The following is a 27,435-nucleotide window of genomic DNA, read 5'->3' as shown; positions in this document are numbered from 1 at the left end:
TGCCCACGATGACACAGACATCACCCATCGCAATAGGAACTAGGTCAATCGGAAACTCAACCCCGAAAATCTCTAGTACGCATCCCCGAAGAACCTCCGTGGCACAAACCACCCTCTCGGCCGCTATAGAAACACTCAGAGGCCGACTTAACGGCTCACGACTAATGCTGATATGCTGACTAAAAGCTAAAGATACAAAGGATCTACTCGCACCCGAATCAAATAACACTAGAGCAGGCATAGAGTTCACAAGAAAAGTACCTACACCTACATTAACATAAGCATAACATTTCGACTTTAAAGTAAATACGTGAATTACAGCATACCTGCCACAACATCGGGCGCAGCGCGGACCTCCTCCGCAGTCAGCTGAAAGGCTCTCCCGCGAGCCCTCGGGGCCTCGACCTTCGCCAGTCGGGTTTCAGTAGTCCTGGTAGTAGGTGTAGATCCCTGACGAAGTTGCGGGCACTCGGCCTTCCGATGGCTTGTCTGGTTGCAGTGAAAGCAAACCATGAACCCCTTAGGACAATCCCTAGCAATGTGTCCTTCCTTGCCACACTTGTAGAAACCACCAGCTCGACACACCCCCTCATGACTTTTGCCGCACTTCCCGCAAGTGCGGCCCTTCTGACCTCCCATCCTTGAATCAGCGGACTTGATCTGCTTGGCTGCCGGCTGAGACTGAGTCGGTCGTCGGTCCACCTACCGAGACTCGGCCTCCTCCCTGGCCTGAGTCTCCAACTCGATCTCGCGCTTCCTGGCGTTCACCTGAAGCTCAGTGAAAGTACGATAGGTGGAGTTTGACACAAACTCTCGGATATCCCTCCTCAAAACGCCTAAATACCGGCTCATCCGTGACTGCTCTGTAGACACCAGCTCTGGGCAGAACATCGCCCTCTCGTGAAACTTCCGTGTGACCACCGCAACGGAATCAGTACCCTGCTTAAGGGTCAAGAACTCCTGAATCAATCGTTCCCTCTCCACTGGGGGAACGTACTCGTCCCTGAACATCTCAGTAAACCTCTCCCATGTCACCGCTGTAATCTCCGCCAGAGTGAAGTTCGCTGTCACGAACTTCCACCAATCCTTCGCTCCCAGACGGAGCTGGTTCAGGGCGAACTGTACCCTCAGGTGCTCCGGGCATTAGCAAGTGTAGAAGCACCCCTCAATGTCGGCGATCCACCTCATCGCAGCAATCGGATCCTACGTCCCATCGAACTCAGGGGGTTTCGTGTTGCTGAATTCCCGGAACAGCAACGAATCGCCCCCTTGCGGCCTGGCAGCGGCCACAGCTGCGGTAGCGGCAGCGGCTGCAGCCTCAGTCAGTGCGGCGTACCGCTCCTCAAACGTCTCCATCAGTGTGGTCTTAATAGATCCAAACATCTCCGGGATCTCAGCCCGGATCGCTGCAGCTACCTCCTCCTGAATCATCTGACGAATATCCTCGTCGCTCACACTGCTTGAACTCGCCCCATGACGTGTGGTAACCATGATGTCTCTGAAATACAACATAAAATTATCAGAGACTCCATTAAGTACAATTGTACTCGATAACGCAACCCTACTCAGTCTCCGATATCCAGGGATTCTTACTTGGGTCTTCCACCGACCCGGTATCTTCGGTACTACGGGCCCAATACTACCGACCACACCGTGTCAGTATTCGTCCCAAATCTTCCTCCCCAAACCCCGAATAGTGAGTACTCTACCTCTAGTATGCACTATCTACCTGCACGCTATCGAATATCTCATATAAGCAAACTCCCTAGACTAAGGCATCACAAAACAGGCCATTCTAGTCCTATCATGAATACCTAGTCTTCTAGCATGCATAACAATTCATAATTCAGTGCATAACATAACATTGTAAGGTATTCTGGGGATCTTTACCGTTCGGGCGCTGGCTGATCGTACACACTGCTCCGTTCTTGTTTACCACTTTACCATTTATAAAAATTTATGTCTTTATTATTTTTAAAAGATTTTTTCCTCAAATCCTCGGTTTGAGTTCAGTTACACCCGAAGGTACACCCGAATCCCTCAAACCAAGGCTCTGATACCAATTGTAACAACGCAAATTTTCAAATAAATTTTTCATTTAAAATAAAGTGATTTCATTCAACCAATAGTATTTATTCCATGTTTCATATCAAATACATATATAAAATCCCCAAGATCTCAAATAGCAGCAGTGTGTATGCATCATGCCGGCGCCTTCCCACGGTCCTCGCTAGTACCTGAAACACATACATAACAACTTGTAAGCATAAATTCTTAGTGAGTTCCCCAGTATACTACTTACGTATATACGCCTTTCCAGGCCTTGAGATAATCACCTTCCGGCCCATAACATATTGCCTTCCGGCCCATAACATAACGCCTTCCGGCCCATAACATATTGCCTTCCGGCCCATAACATATTGCCTTCTGGCCCATAAACATACACAGCAATTTATACATTAATCTTAACACATATAGCACATATATCATATATCATATCCGACCTTTCAGTCACACAGTCAAACCCTTCCGGGTACAGTATAGTGAGAAGACTCACCTCGTGGTAATGAAAACTATCAACTCTTGAAATCACTCACACTCGATCCGCCGATCTACAGACTCCCTATAATACCATATACCCTTATTAATACTCTTATCATTCAAGACAACTGACCCTAAGAAATTATATGCAGGTCAACTCTGGTCAACGGTCAACTGGACCGGACTCGTCGAGTGCAAAGGTGACTCGACGAGTCGAGACGTCCTCTCCAACTTTCCCTGATGTTCCTTTTCTACACGTCGAGTATCCCCCTTGACTCGACGAGATCCACGTGGAAGAATCGTGGGGCCGCCCCGACTCCACTCGCCGAGTCTGAAGAACAACTCGGCGAGTCCCAATGAATCTTCAAGCTACTCGCCGAGTTTGTTCATTAGACTCGGCGAGTCCATGCCATGCAGTCGATCAACTGCTTCCTGAAGTACGTATGGTCCCGAAATATACAATCATGGGACTTTCTGGACCTCTAAACATCCTATTACTGGGGTATAAATGTTTGGGTAATAGCATAATAATCCATCTAATCATCAAATGGGTTTCATAAACCCTAAATCCGTGTACACATCAAAATAACAGGAATGATCCGAAGTATTACCTGAAAAATGTACCCTCTGTGACCTCAAACCTCAGAACTCGAATCCCTTGCTGTTCCTTTAGCCAAAACTCCTCTCCTTCTTGCCCAACAATCTCTTCAAAGTTCCAATAGCCTCAAATCTTGCTCTAGATGTCCACAGACGCTTAAGGTTCTTCTCAATCGGCTAAAAGACGGACAATGACGGCCTAAAAGGCATTATATACGATCCAAAACCAAACGGCTAGGGTTTCCGCTGAACAGCGCAGACTCGCCGAGTCCCTAATGGACTCGTCGAGTCCAGTCACGAACCCGCGACCCAGTCTGTGGTCCTACTCGGCGAGTCTGGCTCCAACTCGCCGAGTCCCTTCCTAAAACACCCCAAAAACAATATTATAAAATTACCTGAAATTTCGGGCTGTTACATCAAATCAATAATGGATCTCCAGGCTAGAATAGTCCGTTCCAATTCTTTCTCAGAAGGCTAAAAGACCATTTTACCCTTTTAATGGTCCAAAGTCCAAGTGTTGACCCAATCCTAAAAGTCAACGAAAGTCAATAGTCAAACTTTGACCAGACTCGTCGAGTGCACATAGATGACTCGACGAGTCCAAGAGTGTCCTCTGAATCTTTATAAACCTCAATCGACTCATCGAGTGAACCTTCCACTCGATGGGCTACAACCGATCATGAGTCGTGGGGCAACCCAACTCGACTCATCGAGTCCCCTTATGGACTGGGTGAGTTTCTTCCATGACGATCACCCAATCAACCTTCAGAGGCTAGATCTACTTCTCTAACCTATAGATCTGACTTCCCCATGTTCAATAATCATGTAAAGGTCAAATCTTGATACTCATGCAACGCATCCAAAGTTTCTTTTGGTGAAATGGATTCTAAAATGACATCCTAGGTTCATTTCCTCCATGGAACAACATAAAGTTGGATAGATAATGCTCTCTGGACCTCTAAAGGTCCATATCTAGATTCTAACACTAAAAAGGGCAACATATGCATCAATTCAAGCCAATAAAGGGGTATAGAAAACGCTAGATTCAAGGATTTGTATAAAACAGAAGAAGGGATCGATTTTCTACCTCAACAATGAAGACCCAAGCTTGAAAACCACAGAATCACAATCCCCTTGACCTTCTCTTGCTGGAAACACCTTCTTCTTTGCAAATCCACAACAAAAAGGATCAAAATAACTCTCTCTCTCTCTCTCTCTCTCACACACACACACAACTCACTCAAGCTCTTAAGCGTTTCTCTCTCTAGATTGGTATCCAGAAATGAGGGCAACAGGGTCCCTTAAATAGGGCACAGGCCCGGAGATTTAGGGTTTCTGACCTCAACGCGGACTCGTCGAGTCCACCCATCAACTCTTCGATTCCGTTCATTAATCCAGTCAGCAATTACGATCCTACTCGGCGAGTCTAAGCGTCAACTCACCGAGTCTCTCCTCATAACTCAAAATAAACAATTAAAATATGACACCTGGAAATCCAGATGTTACACCAACTCCCATGTATAATATTTAATTAATTTATATTCATGTTGTTAGAGAAACTCGACGAGTTGGAGGCCCCAACTCGCTGAGTAGAGAGTTAAATGGTCACGTGATTTTTAGAGTCTACTCGACGAGTTGGAGGACCCCAACTCGACGAGTATACGCTGAGTATGAAAACCCTAATTTTCAAGGTTTGTTCCCTATTTAATGGACCTTAAACCTTCATTTTCGCCTCCCTTATCATCTTGACACACTTAGAGAAACCCTAAGCGAGTTGTATTCGCTATGAGAGAGAAAGGCTAAGATTTGTGTGTTCTAGTGCCTTTTTGGAAGGGGTTGAGGAGCAAAAAGGTTTGGAACGAGAAGAAGCCTTTAGATCCGATGGTCTTTCAATGATAGATGCCATTTAAAGGTAAAAAGCTTTCACATTGATCTTTTTTTTGGTTAGATTATGGCCATTTCCATCCTTTCTTTGGGTCCTTAAGTTGTTTGAGCTTGCCATGGAGTTGAGACTCCAGATCTGGACAGTATGAGGTCCCTTGGGCCTAAAGATTTAGACTTTATCAAGCTATTAGCTAGCTATAATGGATCATACCCTCTATAGAGCTTGTTTTGGCATTTTGAGCCCTAGATGCCATGCATGGACATAAAGCTTGCAGCTTTACATGATACTTCAGGCTTAGAAGGCTAGATCTAGAGTATGAAGCTTTAGTTCGGCTTAAAAACATTTGAATGAGAGAATGGACTAAAGGGACTCGACGAGTTGGCTAGGGTTTTCCCCGATAGTATGGCACGTTACAACTCGGTGAGTTCGTGAGACAACTTGAAGAGTTGAGTTGGATTTTCCCGATACTTCAGAGAAAACAAAGGAACTCAACGAGTAGATGTACTCGACGAGTTGGGTCAACATTGACTGTTGACTCGAGTTTTTTACTTACGTTGACTTTTTAGGGTTGTGGTTATAAAGTGTTAATCAGAGATGGTTACGATATATAGGCGGAGTCTAGACCGTTCGTAGAGTACGAGACCTACTTGTTTACTTACGAGGTGAGTCTTCTCACTACACTTACCTAAGTGGTAATAATGTGTGACCGGAGGGTCTTATTTGATTTATCAACCGAAAGGTCTTATGTGCTTATACTGAGCTATGTGATATTATGCATCTTATCTTTCTGATTTATGCTACATATTATTCTATGCCTTATTGTGTTGGGACCGGAGAGTCCAAACCGAGTTGTGAGACTGGAGGGTCTTCACTGAGATATAGCACCGGAGGGTCCAACCCGAGCTATGAGACTGGATGGTCTTCACTAAGACACATGACCGGAGGGTCCATACCGAGCCGTGAGACCGGAGGGTCCTCACCGAGAAGCATGACCGGAGAGTCCATGTCGAGCTATAGCCATGAGAGGCTTATTATTTTTCTATGTGGTATGTTGGGGAACTCACTAAGCTTCATGCTTACAGGGTTGTATGATATGTGTTTTAGGTACTTCTTAGAATCGCGGGAAGACGTCGGCTTGATTGTACACACCAGTTAGAGATTATGTTTTTGAGGATTTTAGGATATTATCAAACATTTGTTGCCTTGTGTTTTGAAAAATTATACATTTTGTGGTTTTTAAGAAATGTGATATTGGGTTTTATGTGATTTTAAAATTGAAAATTTTATTTGAAAAATTAGAGTGTTACAAAGATTTCAATAACAGGATTGATCAACTTATAGTGAATTAAGATCAAGATTTTAATAGCAATTTGATTAGAACTTACACAACTTAGGACAATGGATATCAATTGGTTTATTTGAATAACATAATTAGATAACTTAGAGCGATTAGGTAGCCAAGCGACAGGGAGATACAATGTAACGAAGGTTGCATGTATCAATAGTTCAAAGGTGATGATATGGAGGATTGTGCATCGGCGATGATCAAGAGATAAGGGAAAGAATGAGGTTAATAGTGATTCTTTTGGCGTGCGAGTAAAGACCTTAACCCTAATAAGTGGGAGAGGGGAAATGAAGATAGGAAGGTGGAAAATATATTGAATGAAACTAGAAAAGTGAAAATGAAATATTATAATATTTTTTATTTGCTACTAATGATTTTACATTATGATTTACATAAAAAAAATTATAATTTACTAATTTAAAATCTATATTTATTATAAACTACATTGATAAATTTAATCATTAATAATTTAATTATTTATATTTATATGTATTTCAATATTATATATATATATATATATATATATATATATATATATATATATATATATATATATATATATATAATTTTAAATTTTAGAGTTAAAATCAATTTGTAGATTGTAAAATGATTTGATTTGTACAAAAATGTCAAAATTAATATTACAACCTAGAGAATAAGTGATGCTAAACAATACTAACATGAATATGATAAGCAATTCCAAACAACTCCTAAAAGTTCTCTATCATTTTAGTATTATTAAAATTTATTTATTTATACATATATCCGATACACGCTACACTTTGCTATTGACTTACGGATACCTATGAACATACAATTCCTACAAATACATATCCAGTGAGATATCTTTTGTTAGGAGTAGTTTGAATTAAAAAGTGACAAATATGATATGGCATATTATCATATGATCTAACGTTTAAGTTTGTAAAAATGAAGCCCGTTCAAGTTTCATGCGCCAAAGAAACGAGCATGCTACAAACTAGAAGCCCGGTCTTAAGAGGCTAGCCCATTATACTAGTTTGTAGGCAAAAAATCTCCTTTTTCTATTTTATTACTTTTATTTTTATGAAATCTTATTCTCAATTTTCATTTCGATATCTTACGAATAATTGGTAATGAGCATCGGGAACTTATTAGGAGTTGATGTTATTATATATTTAAAGGGTATCAAACAATTTATATTTTCAGTAACATCGATACAAATCAATCGGTGGTGTTACATTTCATATGCAAAACGAAGTTTTACTAAATAATTAAAGTTCATTTATAAATGTGACTTGAAATGATTTAGAAACCATATCATGTTAACTGTCGACCAATTGAAGGAAAGACATTTTTAATCCATATCATACCTCTAGACTACAATCCCTTTTATATAATAATTATACTAGATAGTTTTAACTAAATACTATTCGAAATGAGAAATCTTATATTTTTCTCTACATAGTTAAAGAAAACTTTGTGTCAAATGTTTCTATTTTTCTTTTAAGTTTTTTTTTTTTTCTGAAGTATTTTACAAATTTAGAGTTAAACTAGAGATTAGAATAAGTTTTCTTTTTCTTTTTTTTTTTTTTTTTTTTTTTTAAATTGTTAATTTTGGAGTGTCCCAACTCCCAAATATCTTAAAAACTTGGCAAGCTATTGAGCAAATAGTCGAAATATATAATTTTTTTGAACATATTGGGAAAATAGCAAAGATGCTATAACATTACAAAGTACATGTATAAATATAAGCATAAAACGGAGAACAAGATCAATCATTCCAATTTAAAGAAATAAGAATCAACATATGCTTAATCCACTAGAGTGTTAATCTCGACTGTCATTTTCATCGTGTTGCACTTTATACATTTGGAGATGAGAGAGTTCTAGGATTTTCAAATCAACCAAATAACCGAGTAAACAAGATAACTCCTAAACTTGCCTTTTTTTTTTTCTTACTTAACACCATTGAATCCAAGCTCGAGATTAAACTAGTAGCACTAACATGAGGGGAAGACAAGAGATTACTCCACGTGCAAACCCTTTTCTAAATTTTCCCAGGAAAGAAACAACCAAAAAAAAGATCATTTAAATTCTCGTCCATAACATGACAAAAAGGCATAAAATATAATTAAGTTGATTACCTTTCTCGATCAGTTTACATGCCATAGAAACTTATTGAATAACAATCTCCAAGCAGAACAATTTATTTTAAGGGAGATCCATCTCTCCCAATGAAAATTCAGATTGCTATTTTTGTCTTCCAAATCAACAAGCAAATAGCGCATAGAATTAACAAAGCACATACAAAATTTTCCAATTTCCACACCTATTTATCAGTCACTATTTAGAACATAATCTCATTCACCAAACGGTTCAATCTATCTAACTCGTTTGACTCTCGGCCTCTATGAGGATGCCTCTTCCAAACCTAGTGGCACATAGAGACATCTGAACCCCTAATTCTATCTCTCACCTTACAGTTTTTGTTATTCTCCAATTTGTAGAGCTCTAGGAGAGTGACTTTGAGAATCACATCTTCAAACCATATATCTCTCCAGAAGTGCATCACATTTTATAACATCCCGAAAATCACAACCAAATTGTCATTTTTAACTTATATAAAACATAGTTTCCAGAAAAGGTGAGTTAGAAAAAATCATAAGTACCGAATACAGTCGTCCCAAAATATCAGAGTATCATAACATGCAAAATTATGAAAAACTATCGAGGAGAGTATACAATCAACCCTTCACCTTCCCAAGATCATATGAAGTACCTGAAAACACATTTAGATCCATAGCCGTAAGCGCAAAGCTTAGTGAGTTCTCTAAAACATCAGCTACAACAAAACAAAAATAGACAACAATGGATTATCAGCAACCCTAGGGACTATCAACAGTCCGAATTGGCTAATAGCACGTCTGGTGGGCTAACAGCACACCCGATGGGCTAAAAGTATGCTCGGTGCATTATCACCAATCATGGGGACTATTAGCAGTCTCGATGGGCTAGCATCATGCCTTGGAGCTATCGGTAGCTTAGTAACTCATAACATCAGTAAGCAAATAAGACCCAACTAGTCAGCATGCACACACACCATGTGATAAGTAAGAAGACTCACCTCGCGGATAACAGCTAAAACACAATAGCTCACATACAAGATGGATAGGTATAGTGAGACACCTAACAACAATAAAGAAGTACCCTCTCAGGCTACACCCTAAAACCCTAAGTTGACCAAAAATCAGCTATGGTAAAAAAGTCAACGGTCAAGGTCAAGGTTAACCTCATCAGGTCTCCACATCATGAACATACATAGATCACGTCATGGGCACTCCAAGACAAAACGTTCGGGCCATCCCCTAATCGCCACATCATGGCGAGCTAACGCCACATGGTGAGAATTAGGTTTTCATAGGTTAACATATTTAACTCTCAATCTGTTAAACCACTCCTTCTAACTTTCCAAAAATCTTCCTAGAGTCTAAAATGTCAAAAAGCTCAAAGCTTTTCAGTCATGGATGATCAATACAAGACTATGGCTCAACTTAGGTCAAAATGGGAGAAAAGCACCAAAATCTCATGGATGGAGTCCAATCCACCATCAAACTTCGGATTGGACACTTATGCTAATCAAAGGACCAAAATAATCTATAAAGTTGCTAAACTTATAGATTTCATGCATTCAACTTAACCCAAACATGGAGAAAATTTGGGAAACCTTAGATCTAGCATGCTTGGAAGAGAAATACAAGAACTTGAGGACTTACAAAGGTACAAAAACAACACAAGGTGGTGAGGAGGAGACTTAGTTGCTGAAACAATGCACCAAAGGGACCTTATTCTTCAACAATGAGCAAAAAATCACCAAAAGAGCTCTCAAGATCAATAGTGGATGCTAAAACTGATTAGAGAAGGAAAGGAGGTGATGGAGGCTGAGGATGTGCAAACCGTAACTCCTCATTTACCTTAAATAAGGTGAAAAATACATAGAATTAGGGTTAACCCTCAGGAGGCCGCTACATCGTGGCCACTTGCTCATCACGTCATGACCCACAAGATGGATGTGTATTTTCTTCTTTGATGGCCATGTCGTGAGGTGTCCTTCCTAAAATTACGACCCACAAAACCCAAAATTTTACATTTTAATTAACCAAAAGCATAATAACTCATATACCTAAAATAGGTGTTATAATTCTCCACCACTAGAACTAGATTTGGCCCTCAAAATCCTCATCTGAAAACATGTCCAGATAATGTTCGTGCATCTCCGCCTCGGGCTCCCAGGTCTACTTAGATCCCTTTCGATGTGGCCACTGCACCTTATCCAATGGTACCACCTTCTTGCGCAAGGCCTTCATATTCCAATCTAGAATCGTCACCGGTGGCTCAATATAATATAAAAGATCATCAAACTGGATATCATCTAGTGGGACAACAACAGACTCATCGGTTACACACTTCCTCAGCTGAGAAACATGAAAAGTGTTGTGAATCTGATTGATCTCCTCCGATAAGTCTAAATGGTAGGCTACCTTGCCCACCCTAGCCATAACTCGGAACGAACCTTTAAACCTGGGTCCCAACTTTCCCTGCTTCATGAAGTGAATAATACCCTTTCAAGAAGATACCTTTAAGAGTACAATATCCCCAACCTAAAACTCTAAATCTGATCACCGTTGGTCTGCATAGCTCTTCTGTTAGCTTTGACTTGTCAGCAATCTCTATCTAAACTATTGAATAAGCTAATCGTTCTGAGTACAACCTCCGTACTCCCTATGAATCTTTTCCCAACCTCTCCCTAATTGTAAGGTCACATATTATGATCTGATGAGTCAAACACCACATGCTATCCACCAACATCAGTGCCAACATCAACATAATCAACGACATCTTGAACCCAATGATCTTAGTGATATTTTCTATATTGGGAAGTTTTTATTTGTATATACATACATATATATATATATATATATATATATATAAATAGATGTTTGATTTGTAGTTTTAATGATTAGGATCATACCTTTACATAGATTACTTACATCCCTAAAATATTGGGATCACCATTTCTGTAACTGTATATATCGAACTATTAGGGTCAAACCCTAATAGAGCCTTGTGCCATCTTTATGACATCTTCTCTTTGTGAGAACCCTCTTTCTTAGTGAAATCATCTTTGTGATCATCATGTTCTTTGTTATTTATTTGTTATTCATTTTTCATAGGTGAGTGTATCCGATTGATATAAACCTTCAATAGGTATCAAAGCAATTTTACATTACAATCAAGTTATCATGACATCATCTCATTATCCCACGTCGTCTACCGTAAACAAGATCCCTTCTCTCGATGAATACAATTTTGCAATGTAGAAATCAAAGGATATGGTTGTTCTAGAAACCATGGACTTTGATAAGCATAAAATCATAGACAAAGGTCCACACGTTCCTATTTATCAACATATGGTTGACAATTTTCTTGTTGGCCCCATGAAACAAAAGCTAAACACTAGATATGAAGATGATGACAAAAGACTTATCGGTATTGATGTTAAAGAAAGGGAAACCATAGGAAACTCTCTTCATTATTATGTGTATCATCTAGTTCAAAACTGTAAGTTTGCTCAAGAGATGATGGAAATGCTGACGGTGGCTTGTGAAGGAACTATGGAAGTTCAAGAAACAACCATCAACAATCTCAACTTGAGATATGAACATTTATTTACTTAGAAAGGTAAGTCTCTAACTCAAACCTTTAATAGGTTTAATTATTTGGTGAATGATATGTATAGGTTGGCGATTGTCGAGCATTCCTCTCAGTTGGTTTTAAAGTTCTTGGATTCTCTTAGGAAAATCTAGGAACAACACACTGATGTTCTTAAGAACATTGAGAAAATAAACCTCATAGATCTCAACTCCTTGTTCGGAAATCTATTAAATTATGAAGAAATTAAAGCTCTTTGTAATGACATTATGAAGGATTCCATTAAAGAAAAATTTAAACCCCTAGTCTCCAGAAAAGAAGCAGTCAATCTCATCAGTGACTCTAATGATTCTGATCAGGTGAAGTAAGTACTGATGAAATCCAAGATGAACTGGTTGCTAGTGTTGCAATCATTGTTAAACGTTATGAAGAAAACAGGACTAAAGGAGCCAAAAGAGTTCATCCCAAGGGAAATAGTTCAACAAGAAAGCCAAACTCAAAGAAAAGGAATTCATGTAACAATTTTAACTGTTAAAGTCCTGATAGTTTTCCAGGGACTATAAAGAAAAAAGAGAATCTCAAACACCTAAAAACTATGAAGAAGGAAAACATCCCCCTACCAAAATCTTTTATTGCAAAGCATAAGGAATTTAAAGAATGAGTAAAATAAAAGAGGACTTCTGAAGACGAAGGACTAAATGTTAAAGGCCTTATGGCTCTTGTCAGTGATGTCATTGATAGTAGTTTCAATAGGTATGATGCTGATACTTATCAAGCTGTCAAAGAGTCAAAGATGAAAATATGGAATGTCTCTTCTACTCATCAAGGTCAGTGGGATGTTTGGTACATATCTAGAGGATGATCTAGACACACGAATGGTCTCAAGTTCCTCTTGACTTATTTTTTCTCGAGAAAGATGGTCCTATTATAACTTTTGCGGATAGCAGTGAAGGAGTAGTCAAGGATGTTGGTAAAATAAGGTGCAATTCAACTGACCTGAAGGATGTGTTTTATGTCAAGGGCCTTCAAAACAATCTCATTTCAATCAGTCAACTGTGTGATGCTAGCTCCAAAGTTCTTTTCGCCTGCAAAAAATGAAAGTTCATGGACTCAAGGAATAAAATTATGCTTAATGCACCCAGCAACAATAACATTTACATGCTTTAATTATATTTGTGTTTGAAATTACCGATTTATGAATTCTTTACATTACTTTTTTCTATTTTAATAACTCTGAACATATGCTGCTAATTTCTATTTTCTTTACAATACATTTTGTGCTTCAAAAATTCTTTCTAGCTTTCTTTTTACCAAAGGAGAGTACATTATATATTGCTCTATTAGTATTTACTATGTGTTATCTTGTTTTTGACTCTCGAAGTCTTAGGATTTTCTACCTTCATCTTAACGCAAACCATCTTTGATTTATCCTTTAAGAAATGATCATCATGTAATTCCTTTAGTGCAACATCTTCGTAGTAGCGATAATTAGAGTTGGCTCTACATCTTTCCTTCAGCACCAACTACTCTCTCGCTAAAGCTGATGATCATGATGAATGATATGAACCATCCTACTAATGAATCAAAATAAGAGAGAACTATGTTTGAACTTGTTTTTTTGGACACATATCTCTTCTTTCTTTTACAGCCTATCTCAGTTGCAATGGGATCAAGTGAAGCTAGGTAACGCGGCACATCTAATTTTTATAGATGCTCTCACAGTTACACAGATTTTGATATAAGATCCAAATACCTCTTCAACAAGACAATGCTCCTCATCACTTCTATCATGGATCATAATGAATAGAACCTTCGATTTTTGTCTTTGTGACTCCCATAAATCGTAGGTCACAAAGATTGGATCCTATTATCTCATTGGTTACAAATATTGGTTCTTGTTTTTCCCTTGCTCTTGGTGAACATATTGCTTGGAATCTATATGCAATACCTCAATGATTAAAGGCATATTCTCTTTTTGTTTATTGTGAATTATGCTTAATGTTGATGCACCTGATCTTGCTTGTGTACTCTTTTATAGACAATGTTGAGGGGAAATTATCTCAAAGAAAGGAAACTAATTTATGGCCCTTCATTTCAAAAGATCTGATAAATCGGGTCTTTATTTCATTTATGAAAAAGATACATAAATTTAGATTTTAGAAAACTTCGTCGTTTGATTTAATCTTTTCTTTTATTCTCTTATTGATTTATTCATTCTATACTGTATTATTTTATTATATTTTACCATAAATGAATTGATGATGAATTTAAATTCTAGACTACAACTTAACTTTATGATACAAAAGGTAAACCACTTCTCATTGATATTTTACATTGTTTTTATTCATGCTGATATCACTTCAGGCTGATTGAAACACCCCATTCTTTCCTTTAACTTCTTCTCAATAAAACTTAACGATTAACTGTGATATACTACCCACTGATAAAAGTTTTAAACTTTGTGTCGATGGTTAGTCTATCTATCATAGGCTATCACATGTACCAATCCCTCCTTTCCCTTAAATTCTTCTTAACATCTTTATGATTCAGTGTATATGTTGATGAGAGATTGAACACTATGTGTCAATGGTTAGGTTATCTATCATGGCTTATCACACGCACCAATCATTTTTGCGATACATTCTTCTTTAGAATTTTATGATTCAGTATATTAAACCAGACGTTGATGAGAATTTGAAAAAAATTGTGCCGATGGGTGTATCATTGTCCGTGATATACTACATGCACCTAACCATTATGTTGGATTAGTGTCTAAGTCCATAACTATAATTGGTATATACTTGACCCGACCCGACATGGTCCATTTGGGTTGCATGGCATCATGCATTTGGATAGACTAAAATGAGAGAAATAACACTTAAGGTTTATTAATATATTATAAGCTCTAATATATTAATAAGATTATTTAATTAGTATTGATCAAGAATTAATTTAGAATTAATTAAGTGATTAAAAGAAGACTAATTAAATATATAGGTTGATTGTGGAAATCATCCATACTTATATAGTGGGCTAATGCTCCATGGATTATCAAGTTGGGCTAAAACCCATAGGATACTCCATGGATACTCCATGGTGTATTTGAACCCATGGATCCAAGGGAATGGAAAGCCATGACAATTAGGGTTTACCCTAACTGTGACTAACTATATAATGATCTTATTATTGAAGAAATTGACCACTAAGTGAAGGAGTGAGGGCAAGTCGATTTTGAAGTGTTCTATTTTCTCTCTAAGTTATTCCAAATGCATTTGATGTTGTGTGAACCATTTGAGGTGTCACGCTTGGGGCACTAGGCTCTCAAGCTACATGGAATCAAGCACCAACAAAGAGGTATGTCATTCTACTAGATTTTATATTATTTGTACTTCATAATATGCTAGTTAGGATAAATACCTTGGAAATTGATATTTGCATGTATAATGGAGAAAACATAGATCCAAGGTATTTAGGGTTGCATGTACACCATAGGAGTGTTAGAATCCTCAAAATCCAACAGTGGTATTAGAGCCTAGGCTTGTTTTCTTGTTATACTTGCTTATACTGCTTGAAAATCGAAGTTTTGTGCTGTCAGGATAGGGGACTCAACGAGTCCATGAAGGGACTTGATGAGTCCAAGGCAAAATGCATCCAACTCGCTTAGTTGGTGAATGCACTTGACGATTTGGACCCTCAAACAACATATCTTTGAGTTTTGGTGCTGAAATTGGTCTAGAATCATTACCTTTGACTGTTTTGGACTTATAAGACCTATTTTTTAAGTGGTAATTATTATGCTAAACCAATTTCAATGCTATAATCAAAGTTTCAAGTTTTATATGTGTTTATGTAATTCTTGAAAAAATGTTGATTATGAATGTTAATGTTGATGGGTTTTGTTAAATCATAGGAGTTATATGCAAATTGTTTTGTTTGTGTAATTATGGATCTTAATCAAATTGTATAAACTCCATAACTTGTCCTCAAGTTATGGGTTATCAAAAGTTTTTGTATTACCTTGATTTATGAGTTAGTTTAGATTAATGAAAAAAAATTGTGTTTTAGTTGTTTTCAATCAAAATTAATCTAGAGTTAGTTCATAAAATATGTTTTTTGTAACTTGTCTTCAAGTTATATGAAAAGTCATATTTTTGAATCTTAAAACTCATAAATGTGTCGTTACATAAAAGATGAAGAGTCTTTTTCATTAAATGGTTTTATGACTCCGTAACTTGTCCTCAAGTTATGGAGGTTGAAAAGTCACTTCCTTAGCATTGTTATTAAAAGATAAGGAGTTACATAAAAATGAAGAGTCTTCATTTTAATGTACATTAAACTCATAAGTTATGAAATGAAAAGTCTTGAATAGTTTCAAAACATGCCCTCAAATTTTGGAATTTGTAAAGTCACCCCATGTACACTTTAATTCCAAACCCTACAATTTTAAAAGCTTAAAATTAAAACTTTATGGACTTCATTAAATTAATTAAAGTGTTTAATTAAAAGAGTTAATACCTCCATAAATACGTGGTTTAAGTTTAATTAAATTAATAGTATAGTTTAATTAATAGATTAAACCACCAAGTATTTTAAGTGTTTAAAATACACCCTTATACTATTATTATAATTTTAATTATATAGATATGTATAAAATAAAGTCAATCTTACCATTAGTAGGCCTCATTCACGAAGCCAGACTATAAGGGGGGTATAAGGTTACTGCCTATAAAATGGCAGTTTAATGGGTGTCCACTCTCACCCACCGCTTCCTTGACTGGTGGAGGATCATTAGCCAAACGGGTAGGAAAGGAATATAATTCTCCATTCATTAAAAGTATAATAATAAATACTAAGTATCTAAACACTTATAAATTCCCAATCTTAGTTACTTAGGAAAATGTGAAATAGGTGCTAACCCATTAAATTACACTTTGTACCTTACCAAGTCGTTAGTAGAGCGTGTGTGGCTAACCGGCATGCTAATAAGGATTAGTAAGAGTGGCAAAGTGTAACTTGGATTTATTATAGATCGGTGGAGCATGTGTGGTTAACCGGTACATCGATTAGGTAATATAGTTAAGGGGTACCAATTTACACCTTGTTTGTGATCCTCGGCATCCCAGTCACAAACTTGAGAGGGCACAATCGATATTCAAACATGCCATTGAAAGTTCAATGTATCTCAAAACATCTAGGAGTTTCAAATACAATTAAAATTTAATTATATTTCTCTTTTCATGGTGGAAATTGGTAAATCGTCATTTACCTACCTTCAACTATTATATAACTCAGATTACGACATCCATCTTCCAGTTATAAATAGGTTGTTGGATCGTAGCCTTAATATTTCATATTGGGTGTTATATTAAGGACTTTAAATCAACTAAATTGAATTTCTCCCTTATAGATGTCTCCTTTAGACAACTATGGTCTTCCCAAATCTTTAGGAACAAGCTTCCTAATGAAGATGATATCCTAAAAGGCAATCAAGGTGAATGATCAATCCCTTTATTGTGAATTAGTGGGACTGGAAATCATACTTCACTTCCTCCACCTCCTCCAATAAATCTTCCTATCCCACGAGTTTTAAGACTTGATAATTTCTAAGTCACTCACTCCTTATTGGCAAGCCGGGATAGTCGGGTGTCAAAGTCTCGAGGCAACTGACTGTTGACTTAGTTCTTTAGTCAATCCTTGATGATACATCATGACATAACCCTTAATGATCTTACCTATTTACTTGATAATGCTAAATAAACAATGACTTGAGACATTAATAAAGTAAATTAGATTGGAAGATCTACTTTCCAAACCTATTTGGACATTCACAGTGGTAACATTGAAAGTCCAGAAAAACTTTCTCTTCCCAATTGAAAGGGATTGGCCATGGTGAATTCATTTTGACCTAATGGTAAAAAGAAAGACTAAGTCTGTGATAGTCCCGTGTACCATTTCGAAAGAGTCCATATGTTTCCATTTTCCAATAGGAGGGGTGTTGGTTGTGAAGCTGCCGAATTTACCTGAAACCTCATAAGGATGGTAAAGTCAAAAGTTTGACTCTAGTTCAGGTAAAGTCCGTTATCTAACTCTATTAAGTCTCTTTTGGAGATTCTTAATACATGATGTAATGTAATTACATTTTGATGTTTTTCAAGAATCAAAGGAAGCTTAAAGAAAAGGTGTGCTGATTTGGATTGCATGGTTTAATGACCAAAATTTTGAGCCACTGCATAAGAGTTATGAAATATTGCTTAGGAATAGATAACAACAAAGTTTTCATATGAATTTGCATTGTAAGGATAAATTTTTCTGCAAGTTTTAAAATAAAAGAAAAAGTTTTGATTTTATTTATTTTAAGTATCCTTACAAAGGCATTTGTGAAAAAATGTTGCTTATATATTTCCATTGTTATGCAATATTGGAAAATGAATTTGATTCTTTCATTTTTTGAAGTGTCATAATTTACCAAATAAGGAAAGATTCTCATCACCCAAGGTTCAGTTGGATAGAAACTTGGAATCATGCGACTTGTATTGTATGATGAATGAGAATTATTCATCTTTGGGAAATTAAGACTAATTCCTTGTTCACATGTATATGTGAATCAAGTGAAGGACTAAAGGATTGGGTACGCTTGGTTGTGTGCTGGTCAAGTCCACCACAAAGGTTGATAAGATTATTCATCATTACTTACTAAAGGTTAGTAATATGGTTATGTTTACAAGTTTAAGAGTAATTCTAAAACATTGGAAAAGTATCAATGTATGGAAGAATAAATAAGAAGAATCAAATAAGGTAGAAAGATAAAAGTTTCTCCAATCTGAAGTGATGAGAAAGTACTTGTGTATCAAGTTTTATGATTATCTTAGTGATTATGAAACCATATCACAATTGATCATCTAAGGACACCTTAGTGCATTTGTTTGCCTAAGGAGATGAATCGTGTATTGTTGAAATGGTTAAATCAAAAGATAAATCATACTATGTTCCAAAAACAAATCCTAGAGTTATACTCCAAGATTGTAACTTGAGTGACATAGTCTTTAGAAATTTTTTAAGACTTATCAAATGTAGAGTAAGATGTTTCCTATTCTTGTACATTTGAGATTGGTAAGTCGTGATGTTTTGGATAAAACAAAGACCAATTAAGACCAATTATGTGAAGTGTTTAACTTCATAAGATTTTGCACTAACTCTTGAATTTTTTTTTGTCAAGGAATGGTTCTTGACAAGAGAGTCTTGTATGTCAAGAGGACATTGGGAGTCTAAAAGATCCTGAAATAATTTCAAAGAACTAATCAAGAGTATTTTTAATCACTTACCCATGACTTTCAGTCCATATGAGTCTGGGTTTGTCACTAACTTTGTCTTGTGATATGGTTTTGACAAATTCACATGGATAGGAACACTTACACCATAAAATCTAAGTTTCATAAGATTTCTCTCTGATTCATGAAATTGATGGTGAGGAAACGCTTTCACTAAATGGATTTTAAGTAGATAGCAGTTGTGATATTTGCATTCTCATGTTGTTAGTGGAGCGTGTGTGGTTAACCGACACACTAACTAGTGAGAATGGCAAAAGATCTAGACAAACATGTGAGCTATCTAAGAAAAGGTGTATGATTTTGATAAAGTCTTATTAAAGCATATCATATCAGAAATCTGAACTTTGGTAAGAATTTCATTAAAGTATTGTTGTTCTAGAAGTCCAGCTGATTTCTGAGTACATGTCAAAGCTAGTGGGAGCATAAGTGTTATGCTAGTAAGATAATAATCATTATGCTAGTGGGGGCATGATGATTATGCTGCAAGTTAGCAATGTTAATTATAGAAAACAAAAGTTTCAATTCACTTTGAAAAGTTGTCTTCCTATAATTAAGGCAGAGGATTTTATACTTCATTCCAATTCTACAAACTTAGATTGGGATTTTAATCAACTTTAGTCAAGGATATATATGAATGTTATGTTGGAATGGTTCAACATAAGGAAATTCTATATAAGTTGCGTTCTCAAAATTCGATTATGATTACGGCATACCTCTTTATAGTTTGAATTGTGTGAATATGGTAAATAAAAAAATTTATAGCATGAATCGTGTCCTATATGCTTCGGGTATAGGTTCGATTACATGTACTATAATCTGTTCTAAATTTTCCAAATGCCTAGGGCATTAAGATGGAAAAAGGAATAGAACTGGAAATGACTAAAATGATTAAGCAAATTGTCGAGGACAATATGAGGTTTACCAAAGATTGGTTGCTCTTGGACAACTAGAAGTATAGAGTAAGGACCATATTGACATATTTTGAAAAGAGGCAACTCTTGTTCAAAAGGTGATGGTCAAAATGGGAATATGGAATTGTTTCCATAGGTGGAAGTTTAAAAGAACTTAATGCAAAGGAGCATGTTCAAAGGAATGTACTTTGAATTTAAGACTACATTTCCATGGAATTGCTTTCCATTGGAATACTTTGTAGTGTCTGTTGCCAAGCCTTTGTGACTTGTATGCATATTCATTACAAGAGGATCATTGCATATAAGTTTAGAATCTAACAAATTATAGTAAATGGCAAGAGTTTGGTATTCTTACATTTATAATAAGGATTGAAATTGTGAAAGAAGCATCAATGAAATATTATCAGTCGATCTGTTTCACAAAGAGAGGACCATATGTAAACATAGTGTGCATACTTGGAGTATGGCATAACTATTGTTTGGAAAAACATAGTGTGCATACTTGGAGCATGGCATGACTATTGTTTTAATTCAAGTATTAAGTTGAATAATCGAAACATGAATAATGATTAATCAATATGGTGCTTAGATAAAAGGGTTTTTATTTACACTCAAGAGTTTGGGGCCATATAGGATTAAGTATTATTCTTGTGTTTCACTTTGCATGTTTTGACTTCCCGAATAACTAGGTCGTTCTTCCTAAATGACTAAGTTATTCAAACCATCCATAGTCGGTGATATGTTGGAAGTAGATATGAATCAAGACTGTCATGAATTTGGCTTGTAATATTTGTCTAAGGTGGATTAGACATAGCAATGATTACTACAACATTCATAAGTGCTCATAAGTTCTGAGTATTGGATTAAACCCACGCTCATTTGAATCACTTCATGGATTTTATCACGAGTGAATCATGAGACGATAATATCTTATATTCTTCAAACCTAGAGATATGAGTTGTTGACTATGAGTTGGTTATACATTGATTGCACGAAAACGCATTGGTAACTCGATGTTATAAAACGTGCCTTTGTGTATGATTTAACAAGTAGTCAGTACAAGCATATGAGTCGAAGTTTATCCATTCCTGTTACCCTCAAAGGGATACAAGCGATATCTGTGGGCCCCTCGATGATTTAGTGATGACAAAATGTAAGTGCTCGGTCGGGCCTGGACTGATTTGATTTGTTCAATTAGTCACTCGTCATAAATCAGAAATCAAAAAACAAAAAATGGACAGAGAGAATGATTATAATCCATGTCTCACTCCATATCATATATAGAATGGAGGAATATATGATCACTTATCTGATGGACGCGTCATTGATTTGTTCAGAGTTCGACAATGGATTTTTAGTGCTACGATTGCTAGTCGGGTTATGAAGTCGTACTTGCAATAATAGTTTTAGACTTATCCAAGTGGAAGACTGTTGGATTAGTTTCTAAGTCCACAACTATAATTGCTATATACTTGACCCGACCCAGTGTGGTCCATTTGGGTTGCATGGCATCATGCATTTGGATAGACTAAAATGAGAGAAATAACACTTAAGGCTTATTAATATATTATAGGTTCTAATATATTAATAGTATTATTTAATTAGTATTGATCAAGAATTAATCTAGAATTAATTAAGTGATCAAAATAAGACTAATTAAATATATGGGTTGATTGTGTAAATCATCCATACTTATATAGTGGGCTAATGCTCCATGGATTATCAAGTTGGGCTAAAACCCATAAGATGCTCCATGGTGTATTTGAACCCATGGATCTAAGGAAATGGAAAGCCATGACAATTAGGGTTTACCGTAATTGTGACTAACTATATAATGATCTTATTATTGAAGAAATCGACCACTAAGTGAAGGAGTGCGGCCAAGTCGATTTTGAAGTGTTCTATTTTCTCTCTAAGTTATTCCAAATGCATTTGCTGTTGTGTGAACCATTTGAGGTGTCACGCTTGGGGCACTAGGCTCTCAAGCTACATGGAATCAAGCACCAACAAAGAGGTATGTCATTCCACTAGATTTTATATTATTTATACATCATAATATGTTAGTTAGGATAAATACCTTGGAAATTGATATTTTGCATGTATAATAGAGAAAACATAGATCCAAGGTATTTAGGGTTTCATGTACACCATATGAGTGTTAGAATGCTCAAAATCCAACACATTCTCTCCCAACAAAGCTTCTATTAAAGAAGTTGATGACTCACTGTATCTACCATACATTGATAAAAACTTTGACATACTTTTCCGATGGATACATGTCGTACTGGAATGTATTACACACATCAGTCCATTCTCACCCTTTATTCTTCTAATAAAAGAGGTTGACGATTCAGTGTATACAAACATACACTAATGAGACTTGATAATACTATGTCATTGAATTATGGTATAAACCCATGTTATCAGGAGACGTCAAAATCTTACTCGTTTGTTAGTTGCAACTTTGATCCACTAATAATGCATCTCTGATATGCTAACTGCTTCTACTGATACTATGCCTCACTGATATAAAATTCGCTTATTTCAACGATAACTTCTGGATGACAATTACAGATCTGGAACAACATCTTGAAATACAAGATTTTTACGGCGCCGCTTCCTTCAGTCATGATTACATAAAAGGAAGAAAATTCATGCATAAATTAGGAGAAATCTCTCTCCTAGGTCACTTTTATAACTCACTCAAGCAGTCTAAGTTCTCTTGCAAGGCTCTCTCTCAATCTTCATTATCTTAGTTTTGATTTCTTTAAGATTTCATCATGATGAAGGTTCTCTACATGTTTTCTCTTGATGCTAATGTGGTAAAAGGCCCCCCATGCTCTTGATACTCCCATTGTAATCCAAGCAAACAACGTTGCATTCTCTGATATCATCCCAAATCAATACATGAACTCAGGGATTGGAGATTTTGTCAACTACATCAAACGTTGCACCCTTTGCTACACATTCGGTGATTTCCCTAAGCCATTCTACCCTAAGCAAGTATGTGAGTTATATTATTCTTGTACTGTCGAATTTAATGTTCTAACCATTACCGGAACAATCAGAGACGGTATTTATTGGGTTGTTATCAATGTAACATATTTTAGACTTGCCCCATGTCTTCCCTAATTAGAAAATTACTCAGAAAATCCTTCTGAGGAAAAATGCAAGTCTATTCAATCTAGATTAGGGTATAATTTCTCTTCTCATGGTACTACTCGTGACCCATATAAATATACCCTTCGCCAATGCTATTGTGATGGGTGGAAGTACTTATCAGGGGTGATTTGAAAGTGACTTGGACATAAGACGTGAAGTATAGACCAGTTAAACTTATTTCAGAAACGAATTATGTATGCATGGCATACAACAAAAGAATAGATTTTTATCAACTCTTATTTGATAAATTGGTTGAATGCATCACTGGGAACAAGAAGCCAAACTATCTTCCATATCGTCGTTGGCTTGCACTAATTCTAGCTCATATTGAAGGGGTTACAACATCAACCATGGAGTATCCATACCCCTTCCAGTTCTTTCATCAAAGATCAGCAATGACGACCCTAATGGTGGGGATATGAATCTTACCCCTAGTACGGAGAATTGGGTTGAAAATATGTATGTTGTTGTAACCTCAGATTCTTAAGAAAATGATGATGAGTGAAATCATGAGGTTGAGGAAGATGTTCCCGATGATGAAGAAGATGCTGATGATGAAGAAGATCAATCAGACATTGATATGGGAGAAGCTTCTGTTTAAGGAATAACTAACTCTACCCCAAGATTGAACCAACACATTCGCTTTTCTTCAACCTCTACTTCATCAACAACTCCTTATATAGAAGATATAGCACAACACGGATCATCCCTACCTCAAGGGTAAACCATTTATCCACTAACTCATGCAGTGAATTCTTCAAGACCAACATCTTTTTTTCCTCAAGTTGCAACTATCCCTCCAATGCCAATTCTTATACATACTACCACTGCCTTTTAGGGGGAGTCTTGTTCATGCTCTCCCAGCTTTCCCTGTTGGTTCGGATGAATCAGTCTCTTAGAGAAATACTGGCCAAAGCGGAAAATGTTGTGGTTGGAATCAAACGCATAATGGCTTTCCTTGATGATCATGATGTGATGATTGAAGACACCCCTCCTAGCTCCCTAGGTGATGATCAACCACCTCCACTACCACCTAGAAATAATCCACCTCTATCACCATCCGGAAAAGATCAACAACCTCCACCACAACCTAGAAATAATCCTCCTCCACCATCAAAAAATCCCCATCCCTGCACTTCCTCTCTACCTTGTAGCTCTCCTCCCTAAGTTGATGATGCAAAAAGGGGGAGAATAATAAAGAATTGGTGATGACAACTGCAACTCCATTACATCCTAATTATTCTGAATAAGTAAGGGAAGATAATCAAGGAAAAATGGTTATCTTTCAATCTGAAGCAATGAATGATGACAAGCCTATTCTAGACACTGATGATCAGTTGAGATTGATTATGATGAGTATAAAGGGTTTCTTGACTTGGTATTCCAGAGTCTTAAGCTTAGTTGAAGTTACTCTCCATTGAGAATAAGTCTTGTATTGACTAATTCTAGATATATGAGAAAAAAAGAACATGGTTGTTACAAGTGTTAGTAAATATTATAGATAATAATCAGGATCCTGCAATATATTTAAGGATCTCGAGGTTTCAGAAGAATTAAGGATCCTAAATATGATTTTGGGATCTTGCACCTAACATTATTCTTTTATGTTTATAACAAAAGTATGTTGCTTTTGTTGTGTTTATAATAACATGGCATGTGACCTAATGGCAAGTAAAAGCAAATTGTTTTTTTATGTTTGCAACAATAATAGCATCTTACTTTTATTTCTTGCTACTAATATAAATAGTGCATTTTATTTTATGCTGATAATAGCAACTTACTTATATATATATATATACATATATATATATATATATATATATATATATATATATATATATATCTATTTTTTATATGTTCCCCTGCGTTTTATGTGGATCATCATCTAGTTTATGTTGAATATACATTATCTTAAACTATCAAGGCTTTATGAATCACTATCATCTAAGCCTTAGTGTATTGTCATAAAATAGGAAGTGTTGATAAGTAAGTATAGTATTTTTGATGATTATAGGCAATTATACCACCAAAAAAACTTGAAGACAAGATATTGTCATATTCCATCATAAAATGACATATTGATGGAGTACGGTAAAAAATGGAGGAGAAGAACATGTTGTAAAAATAACATTTGAGTAGAGACATTCCTAAAGACTTATTTGATGTTGAATTTTTATGTGGATTATTGATGCTGAAATAAAGGAGTGGAGAGTTAGAATATATTGGATCAGGTATATGCATTGTGAATGATCCTAGAAGGTGAGCCTCAGAGATCTAGTGTGTGCTTGGGAAAGTACATAGTTGTTGTTAGAGTTCTTGATAGAGACGTGAAAATCCTAGTGGAGTCAATGGAAATTGTTAAATGTGCTCATTTGGACACATAAATCTATGTTAACTTGTTTTGTGTTTTTCATTTTTGGTGACTTAGGAACTGCAGGAAAATTCTTGGGACGAGTATGAGTAGATGTGAAAGATAGTATAGGCCTATACTACAATAAGTAGAGGATTCGTACTTGGATCGGGAGAAGTCACAAGGTTACTAAGTCACCAATAGTATGGATAACACTACAAATTTGTTTTGATTGTTCCTATTATTACGTACGGTATGGTAATATCTATCAGAGTGATTATGTTATGAACCAAAGTGTCCATGACGGACCGAGTCCAAGTAATGCAGATCTGCATAATTAAGTTAATTAATGCGATGTAGTAACCGAATTTAGTCGGGAAATTTAAGAAAGAGGTGATCAAGGTGATCAATAGAAGAATTGCAGCCTTCGTTGGGGATAAGCAACCAGTAGCTAGAACTGCTACCTACTGCAATATTGTTATGTTTTAGCCTTTCATGTGAAGAGGAGGAAGGATCGGATTATTATACCAAGATGGAAGGTGTCTTATGTATTAGTGTTCATCTCGTAGAGACAAGTTTCTAGCTCATTATGTATTTTTTGCGACGTGAAATGGAAGATTGTTAGAATGCGACTAGTCATCTAGTTTTTGTAGCTGAAGTAAAGACCTTATATTGGGTTGAGTCTACAACCCAATTTTAGAAGAAGCTAGAGTCTCAAATGAAATTCAAGTTTTTAACTTAAGGGTGGTCCAACAGAGGATGAAGATAGGGTGCAAGTTGGGTTTCCACCAGTGGTGAAGATGTCAAAGATTTTGATACTCATTTAACAAGTCATAAGATTTGTGGTTGCTACAAAGAAGATGGAAGACACATGAGGATGTTTGTTGTCCGTTTTTGTCCAACTACTTCAGATGTGGTCAAGAGGATCAACTCAAGCGCGACAATGTTAATCGTCCTAGAGAAGAGGGAGGGTAATGTTAAGATCCACAATCATCGTTGTTGCAAATATATCCCATTACTTTTGAAATATCCTCTCATATCATTTTTGAATATGTATATGTTGGTGGACGACTTCATGTTTGTCGTGATCTCGATCATATTTTGGTCGTGTTATGCGAGAAGTTTACTCGTTCTGGATACAAGCAACAATACTACATTGAGGATGTACAATCATTAATATGAAAATCAGGATTTTCCTCCAAAAGGGAAGGGAGCTACAAATCATATAGGTAGATTCAATGCAGGCTTCGATTGGTTATGAGTAGCAGTAGGAGAGGGTTCAAAACCAAATAGTGGCGAACCAAAGATTAAGTAAAAAAATTGCGAAAGGAAAATCAACTTTGGTTTTGATGTCAATATCCAAAAGAGTTGCAACACAAGAAGCTAAGAATTATTTGCTTCGGTATTGTTATCCAGATGATAGAATGGATGCTTTGGTTGTCAAGTGAGGACACAAAATCAAATATTGTGAGGGGACTTGAAAACTTTACATGTACATATGGGTAAATCGGACAATGTTATCTTAAATATTTACATCAATGTCTCAGGATTTTGTTGAACCATGATGTGTTATAGTTGACCAAGTGATAAAAGTATGCCTTTCTGGGCATCACATGTGTAGAGAA

This window comes from Lactuca saligna, chromosome 4 (assembly GCF_052625555.1).
Source record: "Lactuca saligna cultivar CGN05327 chromosome 4, ASM5262555v1, whole genome shotgun sequence".
In the NCBI taxonomy this organism is placed as follows: Eukaryota; Viridiplantae; Streptophyta; class Magnoliopsida; order Asterales; family Asteraceae; genus Lactuca; species Lactuca saligna.
The sequence above is the reverse complement of the archived record's forward strand: the minus strand, read 5'-3'. Positions refer to the sequence as shown.